This window comes from Lissotriton helveticus, chromosome 1_2, assembly GCF_964261635.1.
Source record: "Lissotriton helveticus chromosome 1_2, aLisHel1.1, whole genome shotgun sequence".
Taxonomy (NCBI): domain Eukaryota; kingdom Metazoa; phylum Chordata; class Amphibia; order Caudata; family Salamandridae; genus Lissotriton; species Lissotriton helveticus.
Window position 1 is genome coordinate 176,274,433 of NC_136058.1, and position 24,092 is coordinate 176,298,524.

Below are 24,092 nucleotides of genomic sequence, written 5' to 3' on the forward strand. Positions count from 1 at the left end.
GAAAACTCCAGACCATACAGAACTCCACAGCCAGACTCCTCCTGAACCTCCCAAAACAAACCCACATTGCCCCCACCTGAGAGACCTCCACTGGCTCCCCACCCAGAAGAGATGTCAATTCAAGATCCTCACACAAGCCTACAAAGTCATCCATGACCTAGGACCTGCTTACATCAACCATCGACTTAACTTCCACCAATCCTCTAGACACTTGCGCTCCTCACTCACCATCGCACAGACACCCCCGCATCAGATGCAGCCGCAGTAGTGGCAGCTCCTTCTCAAATATCGCTGCCAAGACCTGGAAAGACCTTTCCCTCCAGCACCGTACAGCCCCCTCACTGGCAGACTTCAGAAAGAGACTTAAGACCTGGCTCTTCGATGGACACACTGCCCAGATACCCCTAGGGGTGACAGTGTTGCACTTTACAAATGCTGATTGATTGATTGCAGCTGAATGGGCATTGCATGTAAATTGTGGTATTTTGTTCTGTAGCTACATCCATGGTGATTTAGAGTCACTAAATCAATCAACGGCTTGTAAAGCGAGACTACTCCCCCGTAATGGTCTCAAGACGCTGAGTGGGCACATGGGAAATGTGGATCCGCTGCCTGGTGTTGTAGCCACATCACTTCCAGGGTAAGAGGGACTACCACAAGACATCTGCTACCGGCACTATGATCTCTGGTCATGCTGTTAATCTTAACTACATCAGGCGAACCTTCAAAGCAGGGCAACCAGTTTTTCAACACCAAGATCTGCCAAGCTCCTTAAGAAGATCCTTCCAAGTCTGCTGTATTGGCACCTGCCAACTTCATTACTCAGTCTCTTTAAATCCCATTTACCTTTCTTCCCTTTCAACCCTCTTTCCATTATTTACCACTCTACTTCTCACACTTGTTCTTTTATTACTATTCCCATCACTCCTCTGTAACTTATCCCCCTAATGTTTCTTAAAAACACAGCTCCGATCCAACTCACTGCACTCCATCTACACCTTTATTCCACTCTATTCCAATGCAACAAGTTTTTTAGCCACTTCTACCGATACTTTTCGGCAGTGGCGGCTGGCAAAGATCAGGGGCGGGGCTGGTGGTGAAGGTGTGTCGAAATAAAAAAGAAATAAAAACGTACCTGATTGCCGTATTTCTCCACGGTCATCCCTCATTCGTCTCTGCTGGCCAGAACAGGAAGCACCAGGCTCCCCATAGCCAACCCTAACACTGCAATGCAGCATTTTGATTGGTCTGAGTGCTGTGGTTCAGTGCTCAGACAGGCTGTGGGATCTTGGGCATGTTCTCCACCAAGGCTGTGATGCAACCTGGGTGGAGAACATGCAAAGTGCGCACTTGGAGTGGGCAAACCACTCCTCCCCTTGCTCCTGTGTGTGCAGCCCTGCCCCACCCCAACCGCAAAGCTGCCGCAGCGTAAAGACATAGAATGATAACATTGAGTTATTATCACTTTATGTTTCCTTTATTTCACTGTTGCAAAGCAGTGGTGCTATACTCCTCCGCCTTAGCGAAGGAGCCGCCACTGCCATTCTGTCATGAATCCAAAGCCTGTCTTAGCAGACAAACGCTTCACAGATGCTTTCTGATTTTCTGGCATCGACTCACTAAGTTAAACCAGGAAAATGGATCTGCTTCTAGATTCCACAAGCACGCTTCTACCTTCATCTGAAGACTAATAAACATGATCAATACTAGTGTCACCTTCTGCTCTTTCCCATAGCTTTCAGAGGGGGAATTCTTTTTATGAGGTTTTGCAGCAAGCAGAGTTTCTAAACGGACTTTAACACTCCAGGAAATCATCCTAGCTCCCTCAGCAGAAGCGGTTATCATGATCAATTTTCACTGCTCTCGCAAAAAATGAAGGTTCCCTCAAGATCGCCACAGATCTTACTTCAGACACCTCCTAAAAAGTCAAGGACTAGATATACTAACAAAGGAAAACACCAACGTATTAAAATGTGTGCAGAAGAAGCTAGCAGATTTTGAATTAATCTGAATGTTCACATGGATTGCCTAAAAGTAACTGTTGCTGCAAAAGGGAAAGCTAGCCTCATTCTATTAGTTTTCTCAAGTCTCCTTCAACACGATAGTGCTTATCTGTGGACTGAAACATCCAATGTAAGGCTCCAAAATGGAAATACAGACTTCAAGTTGTGATATATTTCTCCCACCATACTCGCCACCGCCAATGCAAAATCAGGCGCTCCACAAGGCTCCACCATAGCTCCTTTGAAATTCAATGCTTACCTCAATCTTTGCTGGTGATGAGACTGGAGAAAGGCAATCACTGCACTATTAGCTGATGTTTGCTGACAAATGGAAAATGGTTCTGAATTGCAACATAAAATGCAACATCACCAAAAATGAAACACCCAAATGCAGGAGCTTTCCCTCATACCAGCCAACATTATTTACGCTGCTCACCTCTGGTAGACAAGCCACCCTTGTATGATCAGAAAACTCAAAGATACTCTGGATAACAACTTCTACTTGGCATCTCGGCTTTAATTAAAAGTGGCATCCTCCTTGAACAAGCTGTGATTCCTTTGAAGAATAATCCCTTATCTTAGATTACCACAGCACTTGTGTTGACCAACCAAAAAAGCACAACTGGTTGCGTCTAGGGGCACCATAATGCTTCCTGTACAGAACAAAAGATGCAGAAGTCTGCTGCAAGACAGCATTTGTATCTGAAAGCATAGGGCAATATCACTTAAGGTTTACAAGCTCTTTACCTTTTTTTCATTCTAGGCACACGATTATTCGTAAGTTCTTCAATGGCATTGGCCCTGTATTTGTACAGAAAACAAATTGGCATCTACAGCCTCGACAAAACATCATGACAAAAACCAGCGGCAGCTCGGAGCATCGCTGCACTTGCTCAGAGCCAGCAGCTGAAAAATAAAACTATATTTTATCATGGTTTTATTTTTCAGCTGCTGGCTGAGCCAGCAGGTGTAGGAAGGGGCGAGTTCAGACCATGGTACGGAGGAGGAACAAAGTGGTATGTGCACATTAAGTGTGCCGTCTTAGGCCGGCCAAACAGACATGCGCACTTAGGTTTCTCCAACCCAGCTGTATTGCACAGCCGGGTTCGAGAAACCGCACAGACTCCCTGTGCCTGAGCGAGAGTTAAACCAGCCCATTAAGGCCAATCCCTGCGCAGCTCTCATGCTATTCATAATAGCATAAGAGCAGCACAGGGATTGCAGAGGGAGTCTGGTGCTGTGATGCTGCCCCAGTGTCTGCTGGGACCAGAAAACTCATATTTGTAGTCCAGAATTAGACAATGAGAGGGCTATGTCCATGCCAATTTATTTAGCATTGGGACTGCCATTTCCTCGAATAATCACAGGCTGTCCGTACTGGATTCAATAGTACTGGAATCAATTGACCAGATGGAAAGCACACCACTTTCACTGAATAAGGACCTTATCGGAATAATTGCAATCGGGCTCAATCAAACTATTGGACGAGTTCACTACCTTCATTGACTGTCTATATGCTTTGCCGCCAATCCTGACGACGACCCTCTGTGATGTCTTTACAGTAACACATACATCCTGTGTCCAAACATCGACATCCAGCTACTACACGTCTTTAGTCACTCCCTCTATCTAAAACAATTGTGAAAGTAGTATAGGGTGGGAGTTGAACCACATTGGAATCTGAAAAGACAGAACACTGATTTTCATGAAACTTTTTATGTTGTTGTGAAATGGGATATTTTTGCAATCGGGCTCAAACTATTGGACGAGTTCACTACCTTCATTGACTGTCTAAATGCTTTGCCGCCAGTCCTGACGACGACCCTCTGATGTCTTTGCAGTAACACATACATCCTGTGTCCAAACATCGACATCCAGCTACTACACGTCTTTAGTCACTCCCTCTATCTAAAACAATTGTGAAAGTAGTATAGGGTGGGAGTTGAACCACATTGGAATCTGAAAAGACAGAACACTGATTTTCATGAAACTTTTTACGTTGTTGTGAAATGGGATATTTTTGCAAATGTCTGTCACTATTTATTTCACAAATATTCTTTGGGATTGTCTAAAAAGTCTTTTCAATGTCTTATGAATTTGATTGTATAGCAGCTATATTTAAGACATTTAGGACATAATATATGCATGTTAATATAAGTATGTTCTGTGGTGTTTCTTTGATTTTGTCTGATGAATTTGAATACGAATTACTATTGTGACAAAGTAATTGCGAAACCCAACAGAACAAATTGTAGCACGAATCTACTATACCAAGGTTCTGAGGGATACCGGGTTGTCCCATTTTATGTAATGGGGAACAGAAAGCAGCAGAACACAGAGGAGCGAGGCAGTCGGCAGCTTCAGGTAAGCCTTTTTTTTTTTTTACCACTGCACTCTCCCCCTCCTGCCTCCCCCCCCACCAAAGCCGCTTCACTATCTTAGTGTTTGTCAGCCACCACTGACAAAAAAACAAGCCTCAAACTGATATCAAATTGGAAACACATCCCACTTCAAATCAAGAGGGGCTTTTCCAAAACAAACTCATTTTTCTGAACCATTTTTCTTAAACAGGAAGTTAATGATAATGTGTATGTAAAATAAAATACATGCAACACACATAACAAAACATTTTTCTTTCTCCAATACAGTACCCTACAGCACTGTCATTGAACGAGTCCTGGACTCCAAATGTCGGGATGATGGTTCAAAGGCCGAATACCCTCGAATGTCAGGGAGAATAGATGGTCTCCCCCTATCATGACTTAACAGTACATTGGTGATAGAATCCACTTTAGTAGTTGAGCACTCTTCATTATTTGCCAATCTACCCTTAACTATATTCAGAACTTCTTACACAGTAACACAATTAACAACATCATACTACACACCAATAAGATTTTAGGGTTTGTGGGATTTTAAGCTGGATGAGCTGTGTTGCATGCAATTTGCCCCAAATATTTTATCATGAATGTAACTCTAAAATGTTTAGTTGTTCCAAGTTCTACTCATGGACGTGAAGAGTCCTCTCTCCTGTCATAAATCACTTGTAAGGGTTATCCACCGTCAATATGTAGTTGAGCCTTCTGCTTAAACTAACAGGATGAGACATAGTACTAATGGACAAAGAATAGATTACGATATATTACCATATGGAGATGTTTTATTTTGCATCAGGGAAGCATCTGTCAACTTTGAGATGATTTAACTGGATGAATCAGCCACATTTCAAACAATGACTAGTAGGAAACTGGGCTCCATCATCTTCTCATTGAGGTTATTAATTTGGACATTGCAGTGCTGTACAGGAAAAGTTTATAAAATATATATTTGTGTGTAACTGCGGTCATAGAAAAGTAGAAGAAGATGGTTGCACAGCTGTCCCCTACTATGTTTTGTAGACTTTTGCTACTCAAGATTATTATATTCTTGTATATCCTGATTGTGCCACTTCTTCTGGCAGTTACTTGCACCTACCTAGTGATTTCTTCAAAGTTCTTAAGATCATAGTAGCATTCCTTCTCGGGGATATACATTATGATTTTAATCTATGATAAGGTATATGGTGACACTGGACTGACAGCGTTGACCTCTACGGTTTACTTTGCAATGACAAATGGTGGCTTACTATGATCCATCCAATTATGTGCTGCAAATCCAAACAGAATCAATGTCCGCAGCTGCTTGGGATATTGTGATGCTCTTAGTGAACATTTTCTGCGATAAGCTAAACACACTAAATTCTTCTAACAGTTCCTTTACTGTTTTGTTGTGAGTTCTGCTATTCGAGTGAGTGGTGTAGATTTATCAGTATTTCCTGATGTATAGATAACATTTATTTCGAATTCTGAGAAAGACAAAAAGTGATAATGTTCAACTTAATCGTAAAAAAATGGTAACTGCGCAAGGCAGAATCCTATCTTTTGTTCACTGGACAGCCACCCCAAACAAAAATCTAGAATTCGTCATCAATAAAATAGTAATTGTATTGATGTTTAATCTTCATAACACCATTTTAGCAAATTAGTGTCTGTATACATACGGCATTTAATAATTCATGTCTTTCCAGCGGACTCTAGGGGGGTTAGCGTGTCTCAGACAACATTACATGTAGAACTGTAGTATGCACAATGATAGTTGGACCAACTTCCCACCAGAGATTCCAATTGTACAGCTTTTGATTGGCACACAATAACAAAACACTCTGTAAACCACTCCAAAGCTGTCTTCTGTGCTCCCCTTCCTTGCAAGGCTAATTTGAGTACAGGGGCTAAAATCCAGGGAGGAGAAGAAAAAGAACCTTCGACAATGGACGCGGACATTGGTTCGTATTTATGGTGGGCTTCGGTCATCTCACCAGTGTGGCTGTGTTCACCTAAAAGCATGTAGGTTCCCCAGGTGATATCAGGGGCATTGGTAGACGTGGACTCCTACGCTGCCATCACCTGTCTAGCCTCAGATGTCAACTGAATGTGTGCACTGGGTTAACAATGAACAAATTACCAGAATGTCTTCCTAAGCGACAAATATGGCCAATGGAAAAGGGAGAGTGATATTGTTTTCCTTAATATGTATGAGGTCTCTATTTAGATGACGAGGATTCCTCCCTTGGTTAAAATTAGCCTGTCGGGACTGCGCAAGGGTTCAGAGACTTTCATGAGCATTACATTAGTTCTGATGCGAAGAGAATTTTGAAGGTACCACATGCAGCCTCGGTACCCTGCATGTTCTCTATATCAGGAGTATTCTGACTTACTTTTTGAGTGGTAAACCTACTTTTACATAATACCTACAAAAGTTTCATCTAGATAAAATGCTACCATGTTAAAAAAGAGTCGATCCAATCTTTCACAACACTGCATACAAGACAAACATAACTTAAAATGGGCAATTTTAAATGTACTTTTACATTTTATATTAAAAAAAATATATATCTTGAACCACAGTACAGCAAAGTCATTTAAAGTGTGAATGTGTAATATTTCACGAAAGATCATTGCAGATAAGTGTTGAGGTTTTTAGAAATGAGGGCCTTTAAAGAAAACATGTTAAAGTGTCTCACAAGGAGTCGCACAAAACATGCATGTGGTATTGGTTACAAATGACGGACGCCACAAGATGAGGACTAATGCGTGTTTATTTGGATGCGTAAGTAAAACGGGATAAAGCGACCTCAGCCACAGCTTCGAGCCACAACGGGTGACAGCCTCTCTCGCACTGCGGTGCTCGCCTTAGAATCTTGGTCGTGGTGACATTCGGAATGATGTCACCATGAGCAGTTCCATTACACGCGGTGCAGCCAAGGAGGGGGGGCAAGATGAGAGGGAGATACCACACATCCCCCTTCCCTACGGAATGAAACATCAGAATTAAAACATCACAAAACAAGGTATACAACAGGAAGTTACATCGTCACATATTGCTCCAAATGTCTGAGCGGTCTGGTCACTCTCCGGCTTGTTCTGCTAACCGGGTGCGGGACCGTCCCATGTTCCCTGGGAGGGGGTTCCTTGCCCACCGCTGAATTGCTTTCATGCCCTCCTTCCCTACTGGTACACTGCCAAGGGGGGCAATACCTCACAACTCTTCCCAGGTTCCAGATCTTCCCTTCCTGGGTCTTCACAGCATTCCTAAACAATTTTACAATCTTTGTGGGCCTGCTGTATTCTGACCAACTTGCCCTGCCAGTAGGTGTTCTGATCCTAATGTCATCCCCTACTTTGAACCCAGCCTCTTGTGTAGAGTGAAGTCTATCAAACCTTTCTTTCCTCTCAACCATGGCTTTGCTCTGTCTCACTAGCCCCGTCGCTTCTTTGGAGTGGTCTGACCATCCCTTTTGCCACCCCATCCAGCCTGGCAATAGTTTAGTGTTGGGTATTCTTGCTCTGAGCAACTCGAAAGGGGTGACGCACGTTGTCTGGTGCGGCGTAAACCTGTACGCTTCCAACCGTTTCCATACTTCTTCATTCCAGTTCAGGCCGCTGGTCTTCGCCAACTGAATGCTCTCCTTGAGAGTCTTATTGAAGCGCTCGACCATCCCATTGGTCTCAGGGTGGTACAGAGCACAACTTTTGTGTGTGATCCCCTGCTCTTCAAGGAAGTCTTTCATCTCTTTCGAGCACAGTTGCACCCCATTGTCCGTGAGTAGACTGCTGGGTAGCCCCTCTCTGCTGAACAATTCTTGAAGGAACTCAATGACAGTCTTCGTAGTGATTTCGCTTACTATCTTCACTTCCGGCCATCTTGAGTGTAGATCCATGAGCACCAGAATGTACGGTGTGCGCACTTCTCCCGTCAGAGGGCCAACAATGTCTAACGCCAACTCCTCCCATGGTCCTGACGGGGGAGGCCTACACACCATGGGCGGCGTTTGTTGTCTCAAAACTTTGTCGCTGACACTGCACGGGATACAGTCTCTTACTCTCCTTTCAATGGCAAGGTCCATGCGTGGCCACCAGTAGTCTTCTCTCAATCTTTGTTTGGTCTTGGTGATGCCCAGGTGACCGTCATGAGCCATATCCACCAGGTTTTCCCTCACCGCCGTAGGTGGTACCAACCTCGTCCCTCTGAACAAGCATTCGTCGACCACTGACAGTTCATCTTTGACGATCCAGAACGGCCGTAGAGCATCGTCCCGTTTATCTTCAAGTCTCCACTTGCCTTGTACTCTTCCGCACACTGTATTAATGAGCTCGTCTGACTTAGGTGCTTCTTTCCATGTTTCTTCCCCTTTGGCTCTCTGGGTTATTGCGCATACATTTTCTGTTTGGTAGTCTTCCATCTCCTCTTCCACTTTATCTTCTGCTCTGTTTCCATCATTTTCCATCACTAGTTGTGACAAGCAGTCTGCAGCAAAATTTTGTGTTCCAGGGACATATTCAACACTGAACGTGTACTCTTGGAGGCTTACCACCCAACGTCTGATTCTGCTCGAGATAGCATCAAGACCCTTCTTGCCGAACACCTCTACTAATGGCTTGTGGTCCGTCCGAAGAGTGAACTTTGTTCCCCATAGGAAGTGTCCCTGAATTTGCTCATAGCCCAGAATACCGCCAAGGCCTCTTTTTCGATCACAGAGTAGTTACTCTCTGACTTCTGCAGTGATCTCGACGCGAAAGCTATCGTTTCTTCCCCGCTAGCTGCTAATTGTGTGAGGACCGCTCCTAGCCCTTTGGCACTTGCATCGGTGGTGACTACGGTCACACGATTGGGTACGAAAGACTTGAGGCTGGGGGCTTCTGCGAGTGCTCTCTTCACGTCTTCCAACTCTCTTTGGCACTCCTCACTCCAGCATCCTTTTTCAGCAACTGTCGTATTGCAAACGTACTTTCTGCAAAGTTCTGTACGAATTTGCTGTAAAATTCCAGCATTCCCATGAAGGACTTGATTTCGTCTTTGCTCTTCGGGGGCATTAAGTTCGTAATGGTATTTTGAAGATCTGCTTTTCGACGGATTCCCCCTGCTGTCACCCTGTGTCCCAAAAAGTCCAGTTCCTTGCAGCCAAACATGCACTTTTCTCTTCTCACCGTTGGTCCTTGTGACCTAAACCTGGCTAGCACTTGTCTCAACCTCTTGTTGTGTTCTTCGTTGTCTTTTGCGAATACCAGCACATCATCCTGGTAACACAGGACGCCAGGGATCTCTCTCAAAATGTTGCCCATGAGTCTCTGGAACACGGCTGCAGCCGATACTAAACCGAAAGGCATCCTCTTAAACTTGAATGCACCCATAGGCGTCACAAACGCAGTGAGTTCTTGCGACTCTTCATGTAGCTTGATCTGGAAATAGGCTGAGGTGAGATCAAGTGCTGAAAACACTTTTGAGCCCTCTAGCATGCTCAACATTTGAGTGATGTTGGGCAGTGGGAACCTGTCAACCACGACCTCTTTGTTCAAGGCCCTAAGGTCAATGCACAAACGAACCGACCCATCCTTTTTCTGAGCTGCTATAATTGGCGCCAACCATTCTGTTGCCTCCACAGGTTCGATGACTCCTGCTTTGCACAGTTTCTCCAGTTCAATCTTCACCGCTTCCTGGATAGCAATGTGTAGCTTCCTCACTTTGGCTACTACAGGTTTCCCGTTTTCTTTCAGTTTAATCTTGTGGCAGTAATTCTTCAAACATCCAAGTTCTTCTCTAAATACCTCTTTGAACTCGGTCACCAAGTCCTCCCTCGATTCTTGCACTTCTTGTATAAGGATTTGAGGATTTTTGTTGGGATTTAGATAGACCCCTAACTCTTTCTCTGCCTGCCAGCCCAGGATGTTGTCACCGACCGTAGACACATAGACTTTGGACACTGTTGTTCTGTTCTTGTACTCTACTGTGTCCCAGAAATAACCCTTCATGGAGATGGGGCGACCAGCATACCCCCCAGGCCTTACGTTATTCTGGAACAAGAATCAAACAATGCCTCTACTTCAGTGCCTTTTACTTTTATGGTGTCTTTGGGACTGCAGACCTGACCTCCACCTACTTGCAAGACTATTTTGTCACACACTGTGTTTGTCCTGTCCTTACTCTGTTTGCTACACCCCTGCCCACTCCTGCAGTACTGCCTGAAATGGCCTTTCTTGCCGCACTTGTTGCATGTGAATTTGAGGGCAGGGCACTCCTTGTCATTGGCCATGTGTCCTTGCTTTCCGCATCTATAGCAGGTACCCTTGAATGACCATCCTGTTTTGATCTCTTTCTGCTCTTTATATACCATCTTCTGACCTTGGACCTCAGACACACCTTCACATTCAGTCACGACTTCGCTTACTTTGAATTTGTCTTCGCTTCCTTTCCCACCACTGTCCTGTTTGATTTCGCTAACGCACTGCAGCATGTGTTCCACCTGTTTTGCAACTATTAGGACTTCCCTCAGTGGCGGGTCATCTTTCAACCACAACTCCTCACGTACACGTTCCGTCCTACATGCTAACACAAACTGGTCCCTGATCCTCTCTTCACTTGCGCCCCCAAACTTGCATGTCGCGGCCAGTTTGCGTAGATCAGACAAAATCTTCTACAGATTCCCCTTCCTTCTGTACTCTCTTTCCGAAATGGTACCTTTCCATTATGGTGCTTGTCTTAGGAAGGAAGTGTAAATCTAATTTCTTTAGACTAATTTCCAACTCATTCAGACCTCTCACTTCCTGCGCTCCTAGATCTGGGAGGTGATCCAACACCTCTTCCCCCTCTGCCCCTAGGTAATATGACAGTAGGGCTACTTTCCTTTCTAACCCTAGATTGGGGCCACATACTGTGGCATAATTCAAAAACACTTTTTTCCATTGTATTGCAGGCTCCCCAGGGTTAGTCAGAAAGAAAGTTATTGATGCTATCCCCAAGGGTCGACCCTGAATCAGTGGAACGTATATCCCTAGATGCACAAAGGGGTAGAAATGAGTGCCAGCTTATAGCTCCCTCCAAAGCGCAGGATGGTTTACATGTAATTTTCTCAACAAAATGCCCTTATGCAAAACTAACAGTTTCTCCTTTACTGTTGGGTAAGAACAGTGAATTTTGGGTCCACTAGGTGGCACTGTGGCACCAAAGTCAGCTCTTCATGAGGGGAAAATGTACTTGAAAGATATGCTGTTGTTTTCCCTTCTAAAGGAACACCACACAGTCTCTCAAGTGGCCAATGCGATTCAATTCTCTCTTCTCTAAGCAGCTGAGGTGCGTCACGGAAGTCCCTTTAACCGGCGATCAAAGGGCAAACAACCTCCAAGGGGAAGCACTTGATTAGTCCACTCGCCACGAAGGAGGTGAGATTCTTCCTCAAGTCGCGTTGAGTTTCCGCCTCTTTTTGCCCGTTATGCCGTCATGCCTCAAATGTCCTAAAGCATTCTCTCTTCCGCGCCGCTCCCACGTCGTTCATTTCCAGGACAACATTCCTCCTTCCACTACGTTCGAATTCAACGAGAGTCCATCCTTCCTCACATTGATACGGCCCAGCTTCGAACAGTCACACAGCTTCTTAATTACACTGCGACTCACCGCTGGTCTTCTTCTTCCTCTGTGACCTTCTTCTGCCCAGCGACGCACCGCGGACTTCTCCACTTGCCGTTTTCCAGCGTTCTCCGCTCTTCGCTACGCAAATTCTTCCACGATGTTTACACCACCTCTTAACTGTGGTGCGAGTCACAGCTGGTCTCCTTCTCACACCGCAACCTTCTGCTGCTCAGTGACACTCCGCCTAGTTCTCCACCTTCTGATCACAATTATACTCTGCTGCCAATACTTCATAAAGGTCACTTTCTTTTCCGCTTCGCTTCATATGCGTGTTGAGGTCGCTGTCCCTGGTTGACCCTCGTCGCCAGTGTAGTATTGGTTACAAATGACGGACACCACAAGATGAGGACTAATGCGTGTTTATTTGGATGCGTAAGTAAAACGGGATAAAGCAACCTCAGCCACAGCTTCGAGCTACAACGGGTGACAGCCTCTCTCGCACTGTGGCGCTCGCCTTAGAATCTTGGTCGTGGTGACATTCGGAATGATGTCACCACGAGCAGTTCCATTACACGCGGTGCAGCCAGGGGGGGAGGGGGGTAAGATGAGTGGGAGATACCACAATGCATTTCAGAGGCAAGGAAGGATTTTGGCCCAAGCTCTCTCAATAACTAATTACGAGAGGGATTGAACCTGTAATTTCTTAAAACATAAGCAGTCCAGTACCTCTGAACAAAGCTTACTGCTACATTTTCACTTACACATCCCAGTCTATTGATGTTTGTAAGTAAGCGACTACAACACAGTTGATAAAGTTATTGATCAAAATGCAAACAAATATTTTCGACATTCTCTTCACAGATAGTATGGTGCACCTGAAACGACACTGAACATAGTACTCACTCTGTGGCATGTTCACGCCTGTGCCACAGATTACTTGTGCAGCATCGTGAAGTTCCTATGACTCCTGACAGAACAGATAAACAAGAGGTCATATCCACACTGAAATGCTAGTCTTAATAAAGTGTTAATTTCAGATTGTCCTCCCAGGTATGTAATACATTAGTTACAAAAATCATGAAATAGCAGATACAGAATAGTCAGTAATATATAGTGCTGACTGAAGCGTTCTGAATGTCATCTTGTTAACTGAATACATCACAAAGCAGGGTGCACCAAAAGTACAAATCGCATTCTCTTTGTTGAAGTGACGCTTTTTAGTGGGACTAAACAAAAAGCCACTAAGGGGGAAGACGTGAGGGCTCCATGTGGAAGTGATGTAAAGACTTGGTGCCGCGTCGGCACATGGTTCAGTAACATATGGGGAGGACTATGTCAAGACAGTCATAACCATTGCAGAAGGCAGGCGGCAGATGCTAGTCAAGTGTGCTTGATGACCTTGAATATATGCACATCCGGGTTGATTAACTGAGAAGTCAGAACCAGATCTTTGGTTGGAATGGCCCTTTCAAGAGATCCACATCAAGTTAAATACACTGCAGATAGGTCAAGAGATACGTTTCAGTTTAATAAAACAGGAAGGAGTGGAAGGAGATCCTGGGAGAGAGTAGACCACGAATTAAATATAGAAAGGGCCAACACACAAAGCTTTAGAGTATACAAAGCAAGGCAATCTTTATCCTCCATTAGCACTGGATTGTCATGAATAAAATACCGGTTACATTTGCAGGGGATACCTTATATGCCATCCCATGTCGAAATCGAAATCTCCACCCAAACACATAACCAGTTAACATGAAACACTAATTTGAAAACCTATAATAACCTCAGGTGAAGAAGGAACCCACCTCACTTTTTATAGACTCGCGGTACATGTTCCAAATGACGCAGATAATCTTAGATTGTTTTTTTAAAACAGTAAGAAGGAAGGAAGCAACCTCCTGTCCATCAATGGAAGGCCTTCAAGACGCTATTCAGAAGGACAGCAATGGCAATGAGGAAGGCCAGACAGCCAAAGCTTGGAGACTGAACTGGCAATCCGCCTTAAACAGGCAGAAGCTTAGGACAAGCAACATTCCACCGGGGGATCTAGAAGCAAGCGCACAGGACTCGGCGGCAACGTAACCTTCCGAGATCAAACAGGGCGGAACAGGATATGCTAAAAAAAACTGCCTAAAGCCCAGGCATGCTTATTTATAAGCTCCAACAAGGACCCTCCTAGCGATTTGGGCAAAGGTCACTAGAGGGAGCAGGCTCACTACCTCAGTGCCCTCACCAATCACTCTGATTACCCACATTCCACATCAGGCCCCTAGACAGAACACGTAAGGAACTGGATTGTGGGTGATTGCTGAGTACTGTCTGGCCTATTTCATAATCAGCAGATCGATGTTTATGCAATGCAAACTGAAATACAAACTCCAACAGTCTGACGGCTTACAGAATATTCAGATTTGTCACTGGCCGATGTAACACCCTAAATAATTAGCAGTCATTAGGGAATTTACCACTTTAGAAAAAGATATAAGGACAGGCCTGGGCTCCAGGTAATTGGTATCACGCCGTTACAAGATTCTGGGTACTGAATGCACCACACAAAACTGGAGATACCAAACCAATTGAGGAATGGCTCTCAACAAGGAAGTAACCAACAGGAACAGGAAGAAATCTGGTGTTTTATCCCCAAGCCTTTCAAGGCTATCTCCAAAAGGGAGGTCAACTATAAGTACTTCACTGACTGTATCTCACTCCCCAAAAAACTACACTATATGCATCCGGTATCCCAGAACACTTACTGGAGATGTAATACAGGTGTTGACACCATGCTACTTATTTTTTGGAAATTCCCAGAAATTTTTATTTTCCGGCAAATAATTCTTAGCCATCTTAATAAGTGTTGAGTTATCAGGTCACAAGATCTGGGATTGATTTCCTGGGGTCTCTGGGAAAATCCCGACATTCAAGTCCATCGCTCACCTCGTGCAAGGTGACTTCTAGACATGATGGGAATAGTTTGGGAACGATTGCAACGCATTAGAAGAAATAGGACTCCCAAGCTGCCTACTGCCCTCTCCTCCCCAAGTTTGTCTCAGGAGTTTTACAACCTATGGCGTTTCCAGTGCCTAGAAAAACTGCCCATCGGTCTTTGAAAGTAAGAAAAGCTGTTTTGGAAAAGATGGCCTTTGTTCCTGGACTATCTAAATAGTACTGAGCTGTTAAGTTATGTGCCAACAAGACTATGAACACACCATCTAGTTGAAGATTAGAACCCGAAATCAAGATCCATCTAGGAGTGTCGACTGTTGAAACAGCTTGAGTGAAACGGACATAGCCTGCCTATTGATATTTTTGTTTTATTGTGTTGTCCCTTAAATTGGGACTACGCGCACCTAGGCTGGTTGGTGGGGTGGAAGGGGATAGCGTAATAATAATCCACATTTGTAAAGCGCGAACAATCACCCGTAAGGGTCTCTTGGCACTGGGGGCCGTCGGGAAATTAAGCAAGCTATTGCCCAGAGTCACATGGTGCCGGGCTAATCTGCCGCCGGCACCGGGGATCGAACCGTGATCCCCAGATTCCGGAGTCAGTCGCCCTGGCCGCGGCGCCACACCTCTTCCTGCGTAAGCTTTTCCATTATAACATTGTTGCGATGTTCTTTAAAAGTACTTCTGGGGTACTCAACATGTGTTCCTCTACCTACTGAAAATATAATTTTTTTTAAAAAGGTCAAATAAAAATCTGTCCTTACAGGTTTATCAGGCGCTCAATTCATATGCCCCTTGCAAAGAAGTCCAGTTAACATTTTTTCGAAGGTATAGAGTTCATCTAACAAAACAAGCCCCCATAAGAGACATATTGTAGCTTCCAAGAAGAGGCACTCTCAAAAAAAATTTAAAGCTTACAACTTGAATGCACCAACAATATCAGTTGATTTGTGTGGTTCTCTTCCCAGTCCTGTTGTTGGACTGCGCTTGCCTATTTCTGAAGGCTAAACATGAATTTATATATGTTATGCACAATTTTATGCATTTTTGTAGAGAGCACATCTACCACTAATAGGGGTATATACTGTGTTCTGACTGAGATGTGTCCTCAGATTACTTAATACGGGCTGGGTCATAGGATGACAGCTTTTGAGAATCTTGTGCTCTTCTATACTCAATGCGAGATGTGAACAAAGGCACACAGTTCAGCTGCAGAAGTATCTTAAGGTTATGCTAGATCATGGGTACTCGCAAACATTTGTCCAGGGGCCACAAAGTATGGTCTGTGATGTGACCGAGGGCCACACTGATGCTGTCAAGGTGGAGTTAGGGGACCAGGGTGTGTCAGAGATAGTGTAAGGAGGTCTAAAAAAGTGTTTAATATACGGGCAAACATTTATTTGCAGGTTAATAAATGTTTGCCCGTTTATTTAAATAAAAAAATATATATATATATTAGTGCTCAGCAACTAAACAGCAGCTCTTGCTGCTATTTACCAGGGGAGAGGGTGGGGCACATGTAAAGGTCAAGAGGGCCACAGGCCGAACTTTGAGTATCACTGTGTTAGATGGTTGTATAGTAGACTTATTTAGGTTCTCTTATTTTTTTGCTTACACAACTTCTAAAATTCCTTGAAGTTATAAAGGGCTGAAGACCGGTGTGCTAAAAAGAGAAGAGGACTCGCCTGTAAAGGAAAGACATGGTTCAAAGCAGTATAGAGGACGTTGAAGGATTGCATGGTCAAGAAGAGAATGGATCCCGCCCTTCAGAACCATCACATGTCACTGGCTGCAATCTACATCTTTCCTTCAGCGTCTCCGAGGCCATCTAACTCTATGAAGTCCTCATATAATGTACAGTATTAAAATGAGAGATACCTTTCCATATGCTGGTGCCTACTATGTGTAGTTAGGTGGTGAATTATTCTACTTGGGTGCTTACGGTCTGCCCAAAGACTCCTCCAGAGAGGATTTTGCCAAAGAGCTGACTGAGCCAATAAACTGTGTTCTAAATGTTCCACACAATCTTGTGTGCTCTCTTCCCAAGGGGTGAGAAGCCTGCCAGCAACAAAGCTGGACTCCCACTTGCTGATAATCTATTATCAATCTGATGACTGAACTTCGAACCCTGCTCCACAGCATAACACAAGCCATAACACATGCGCACCCAGCACACCAATGGATTCTCTTACCTCTATACATTTATTCAGCGACATGATTCTACGTGTCCACGTGGCGGCGTGTAAAAAAAGCAATTGTTCCGCTAAGCCACTATGTTCGACTTTATCCTATTAAGAAAAAGGAAACATAAGATGTTTGAGAAACTGCACAATGCATTACTCAAACGTATACAATGTACTTTGAGGCATGAGTATCTTTCATTTCTGGAACTATATAGATCAGAACACGCTTTATTCGATATAGAAAAATAATAAACCATAAAAGCACAATACATGTTAAAAAGACATACATTACATCAAGATAATTTGAATAAAATAGATCTAAAAAGGACAGTTTAAGAAAGAGGGGGACCATCCATTGTTATCCGTTGTCTAACCACCCCTTTCAGATATTTGGCAATATGATCAGTCACTGGTCTGTCATTCAAATATTGCAGCTTTAGGAAGGCAGGTCGGCATTGTCTCAGGCCATACCTCTTTTAAATAGGTAAAATAATTTTTTCCTGGGCATAGAGAAAAATTTACGAAAAAACATAACATGAATTGTCGTCTGAGCGGAGATGTTATCACACGAACATAAAGAGCGAGACCAATCGTTAAGCTTCGGAAAAGTGACCCTGATGTGAAAAATACCAAGGTGTAAACGGGTCAATAACAACCTATCATAAGCTCCTATGGTATTTAAAAGGTATGGTTATATTCCTGGGTGAGTCAGAAGTAGTTGGTGTGCTCTCACTGACGGTTTTGCAATATTACTAGCTAAATTTATAGACTCCAGGTGATCTAGACATAATGATTTTAAATTATTTCTATTAACATTGTTTTAACTATCAGGGTTGGAAAAATACTCGGGGTGTCCTAAATCCTCTAGGAAGTTTTAACGTAGGTCAACAATTGAATGCGGTCTGCCCCATCAAGGGACAGGCAATAGTTGATCAAGTCCCTGTCCAGGCCAGTAGAAGTACCGATCCAAGCCTTATGCCACAGCAGGATAGGCTGCAGTTTGATCAAATCTGAAAGATAGGGCAAACCCAGCTCAGCGTGGCATATGGATACGGCTGTATTGTTAGGGACCGCTAGGCGATATCTAAAAAACCTATTTTCTACTAACTGCAGGCACTTGAAATTAGCATAACCCCAAATGCCTGCTCCATACATGGCAATGGGTGTACATTTAGCTTTGTAGATGGTTAATAGATCAGCGATTGGGCGCCTCCCTAGCTTCCTGGCAAAGTGAATCAATGCACCAGTTGCTTCACAAAATAGTAATTTCCTAGATTCTATAGCTTTAGCCCATAGACCCCTTCTTTCAAATACAATGCCCAAGTATGAAAAGTGAGTTGTAAATTCGAGTTTCCGGTTATCAATGAAGAATTCTCGGCACCTAATACTGGGCTTACAGCATTTCATTGTGAATGTTTTTTTATGTTTACATGGAGGTCGAGATTTGACATATAGGCAGAAAAGCTAGAGATCACTTTTTGTAGGCCAAGGGAGGTACGGGCCAATAGGTCAGCTTCGTCCGCATATAACAATGCTTTGATTGGTCGTCAATTTATACATGGTAAGTCCTGACAGTCACTACTTAGTTTTGCTCCCAGGCTGTTAATATAAAAAGTGAACAGGAGTGGTGCTAGCACGCACCCCTGCCACACCCCCTTCTTTACAGGGAAGCTGTGGCTGAGCTAGCCACATCTTCCATAGTGCGCCCTGGCATGTAGGTAGAACTGTTTTTAAAAGTTTAGGATAGGTGGATCAACCCCCATAGTCTCTAAAATGCTCCATAGCTTCTGGTGGTCAACACAATCAAAAGCTGAACTCAAGTCAACAAAACAAAAATAGACTCCCCCTTATAGCCAGTAGATATTTTCCCAGCAGCAAATTCACATTCAGGCTCTGTTCGATGGTTCCCACGCCTTGACGGAAACGATACTGCAATTCTGAAATGATGCCCTTTTCTTCCACCCAGAGCTGGAGGCGAATTAGGACAACACACCCGGCCACCTTTGCAAAAGTGTCCAATAATGATATAACAGGACGGGTTGTCACGATTACCTTTCTTGTAAATAGGGACGAGTGTCTTGTGACTGTGAATCCCAGGGTAAAGCAGGCCTTTAGGACCAGGGTTAACAAGGGTCCCCAGAGCGCTGGACATGATTTAAATAAATCCACTGGTATGCTATCTGGGCTCGGGTCCTTACCGCCCACGCTTACATTTATAGCTAAAATCACCTTCTGGGCATCAAAATCAATCTCGATCAGAAGATGATTTAAGGAGTTTATGCTTAAGGCCACTTCGTTTTGGGGATCCAGCAGATTGTTATAAAGGCCAGAGAAGTGAGTCACCCATTTATCTTTCCTCTTTTGTGATTTTGAGCTGGCCAAATTACTGGAGGCAAAAAAGGGGGCATTCACTGCCTTCCAAAAACCTTTTATGTCTTTCAAATCTGATGCTCGTTTTAGATTTTACCATAATTTGAGCTTGATGGCCGACTTACGTTCCTTAAGGGACGTCTTGTAAACTAAACTAATCTAGCCCTTTTTATTGCTCCTCGATCTTTAAATGGGCTTATGTAAGGCGGTTATCAAAGCTGCATGAGCTTGTGAACATTCAGAATCAAACCAACCACTCCTCTTATCAGCCCGCTTTTTGCATTTTACCCGTAATCTATTTTGTATAGACTGGGATAGGTTTATAAAGGAGCTAAGAACGTCAGATGTATTAGCAGTTTCATCGAGGCAGACCATGAAGTCATCTTTACAAGTGGTTAAAAGTTGCTTGCATAATTCGGATGAATTTACACCTGCTCATTTGACTGTATAGCTATTTTGTCTGTTAATAACAATATCTTCCACCGGGTGGGTTGCCATTGTTTCACTAGTTAACACCTTGGCAGGAAGATCTAAAAGAATGCTAATATGGTAATGGTCAGTAAAAGCAATGGGGGTACTTTAAAATAGTGTATTCTGTCTGCGTTTGATCCTAATATGTAGTCTATAACTGAGGAAAGGCCACGTCCATTAAAAGTGCTGCTAAAGGGAGTAGGGAGCAAACACGTTGTTAGCAAATCCCAAATTCAGAGTACATTTTAACAAGTTAAATAGGTCACCGGGAGCAGAATGTAAAAAGTGGGACGAATCATTGACATCATCTAGTTCTATACCACAAACATACCCTATGGTATGTGGGCAAGGTCCACAGTTCAAGTCCCCACCCCAGATTATGAAGTGGTCTTTGCCGGTACTTCTTTGAATCTTCTCCAAGTCTCTCTGCAGGTGCATTAAAATTTGTTGGGTATCCACAACAGGTATATTGTTATAAAAATGTATTAAAACTAAGTAATGAATGTTGTCTATATTAATTTTAAGCATTTGATAATAGATCTTGGACTCCGCGAAGTCTATCTTGCGTACATTTAACCTATAGGACACATAAGTACAAAGGCCACCCTTGTTCCTCCCCTGACTCGAAGAGACTGCTGGGCTGAAGAATGTTTTGTAACCATTAATATGTAATATAGAATAAGTCTAGGTTTCTTGAGTGCATATGATGTCGAATTTATGAATAAATTCCAGCCAGCCACGGTTGGTCAATTTGGCTTTAAGACCTGCCACGTCCCAAAACAGGATTTCCATTTCTTCAGAATCTAGGCCCAGGCTGATCTGCGAAATTAGTGGGGGAAAGGGCGGAATAGGGGCCATCAAGGCTATTTGGTATTTCACTGTGATGATGCTTAAGGTGGATTGAGTTATTCCATTCTGAGTATTACAATTATTAGCAATAACTCTTGCCTCGGTGTCGACTTGCTCGACATTGACTGGGGGGACTGTGCATGGCAAGGGTATTCTCGTGGTTTGACATAGTAACAGTAGCAATAACACAGCCCTGGGTCAATCAATGTCTTCCAGGGAAGAAAACACCTAAAATCTGTTAGACATGGTTACTCGATTGGGAATAATTCATGAGATAAGCCAGGGTCTGCGGTCTAATATAAGGAGGATAGTTAGTAGGAGGATAGATGTAGCCCAGGGGCAGTACATGTATACCATAAATGGTTACATGAATGGAACCCTGTCAGCGCAAGATCTCTTGTATTAGGTTTGATGTTCTAAATGTGAGGACAATGCAGTCGCCAGGGATCCTCTTATCGCTTTTCCCCACCCATCCTACTCTCCTTGCCATTTTAAATTCCCTAAATAGGACATCAGTTAGGCCGGTTTTAGATCCGAGCCAGCAGAGGGTCTTATTGCGTATGGACTCCGAAGATTCAGTTGATTTAGAGGTTGGTTGTGGTACATTTGCCAATATTATTGTGTAAGGTGTGGCTTTTGGTGGTAAATTTAAAGTCACCCCCTCTCTGTTTGCCCTATCCCTTTCCTTAAGGATAGCACACAAATTAGGCATCCTTTGAGAGTCACTGTGGAATATGAGATGTTATTTCGCATGCCATTACTTCGCATGCTATTACTACGCGGTTATTACTTAGCAATAACCGTTACTACGCAAGTTTTTACTTCGCATACCATTACTTTGAAAGTGTTAATGTATGCTAAGTAAAAACTTGCCTAGTAATAAAAATGGTATGCGGAATAACATGTCATATATTTATTTTTAAAGTCTAAAACATAACACTATAGAAAATACAATACCCTACACATCAAACACTAAAACACTACCCTACACTACTGAAACACCACTACACTACCGTTAACCTTAAATCACCACCCCCTGCACTAACATACACATTCCCCTACTCTGCTCCCTACATTCTTTCACTACCCATCACAACCCCGACACTACACTATCCACTAAAACAGTAAACTACACTAACACTACTACCCTACCCTAAACCCTAAAACACTACCCACAGCACGACCCTGCCCCTACCCCCAGTCCTGTCCCTACCACCAAACACAACCCCCGGCACTACACCCTAAACCCTACATAACCCCACAACACTACCCTAAACCCTACACTAACCCCACAACACTCCACTAAAGCCTAAAACACTACCCCCAGCACGACCCTGCCCCTACCTCTACCCCCAGTCCTGTCCCTACTCCCAAACACTACCTTTCACGACCCCCTGCACTATACTACGCTGCACAACCCCCAACACTACCCTAAACCCTAAAACACTAGCCCCAGCACAACCCTTCCCCCAGTCCTGTACCTACACTGAAACACTACCTTGCACGACATCCCGACACTACCCTAAACCCTAATAAAACTATCCTACACTAAGCCCACAACACTACCCTGAACCCTAACCTTACACTACCTAAACACTACCCTCTACACTACCCTACACCCAAATACACTACACTACCCTACACCCAAATACACTACCCTACACTACACTAACCCCACAACACTACCCTAAACCCAAACCTTACACTACCTAAACACTACCATCTACACTACCCTACACCCAAATACACTACCCTACACTAACCCCACAACACTACCCTAAACCCTAACCTTACACTACCTAAACACTACCCTCTACACTACCCTACACCCAAATACACTACCCAACACTACACTAACCCCACAACACTACCCTAGACCCAAATACACTACACTAACCCCACACTACCCTAAACACTACACTAACCCCACACTACCCTAAACACTACACTAACCCCACACTACCCTAAACCCTAACCTTACAGTACCTAAACACTACCTAAACACTACCCTCTACACTACTCTACAGCCAAATACACTACACTTCACTAACCCCACAACACTACTCTAAACACTAACCTTACACTACCTAAACAATACCTAAACACTACCCTCTACACTACTCTACACCCAAATACACTACTCTACACCTACACAACCGTCCCTACTCCCAAACACTACCCTGCACGACACCACCCTAAAACAGTACAACCCTACACAATTACACAACCCTGCACGACCCTACACAGCCGCTACATGACCCTACACAGTCCCACTTACCTCTTTCCATGCGTGGTTCCAATCTTCTCCCCTTTCCTGCTTCCTCCGGCTTCCAACGTCCTCAGCAGCAGCAGCAGCAGCAGCAGCAGACCCTGGGAGCAAATGGCCGCCGCAACGACCTCTAAAAGCGGCACCCGCCCCCTACGCATGCATTGTTAGTACGCATGCGATGTAACAGCACGCATACTAAAGGTGACGCGTTGTTACATCGCATGCGTACTAACGCTTGCGTAGTAACGGTACGCGAAGAAATGTCCGCGCACAAAAGGATGTTTCCCGTCACTGTGTGCTATTTGAGGTGGCACTTTGTTATGATTTAAATTAGGAGGACTCTTAAAGCCAACACTTCCCCCTGAGACTGATTGTAAGATATCTGCCGAAGGGGGGGTTGGCTGCCATACTGTCATTTAGTGTACTCACTGGGCGATTATGCAGTGTGTTATTTATGCCTACACCCTGTACTTTACTCAGCAGGTCCTCGATGACCGATGTCATAACCAACAATTTCTCTAGTGGAACCAAGGCCGAGTTTTGATGGTCAAAAGCATTGCCAGAGCCCTGACCCTCCCTAGACACCTGGGGGTTCACAGGGGTGGAACACAACTCTAAGGGCTCTGACAGGTTAGTCAATATGCCATCCATATGCTCTAGGCGACCGTGCAATAGGGCAAAGTTTCTATCTATGGATTCCTTAATCCGTTCAAGGGCAGTGTCCAGGGCGGTCACACCAGCAGCAAAGTCAATATGCCATCCATATGCTCTAGGCGACCGTGCAATAGGGCAAAGTTTCTATCTATGGATTCCTTAATCCGTTCAAGGGCAGTGTCCAGGGCGGTCACACCAGCATCAATGGTGTCAGTGTTATCCTTCAAGGGGCAGGGGTGCGTTAACGATGAAGCGTCCGTGGTCTGTGAGCCTAGAGAGCAGGTCCTCACCACAGATTTAGACTGAGTGTTACGCTGAGGCTCATTCTGGTGTTTTTGTTTTAGTGGACCCGCACCCTTCTTGCGGTTCGTGGATGCCTTAGCCTTAACCCTTGTGCCCTCCTCTGTA

At 44.1% G+C, this 24,092-nt stretch overlaps 1 protein-coding gene across 1 annotated transcript in view; it reads right to left on the reverse strand.

Annotated features, from left to right (window-relative positions):
- ZFYVE9 (zinc finger FYVE-type containing 9) overlaps nucleotides 1-24,092 on the reverse strand; it is a 676,896-nt gene that overhangs the window by 494,444 nt on the left and 158,360 nt on the right. Inside the window, exon 2 of the mRNA XM_078670659.1 lies at nucleotides 17,081-17,176. The gene's annotated coding sequence lies outside the window, so the exon portion shown is untranslated. The remainder of the gene's footprint in view (nucleotides 1-17,080; nucleotides 17,177-24,092) is intronic.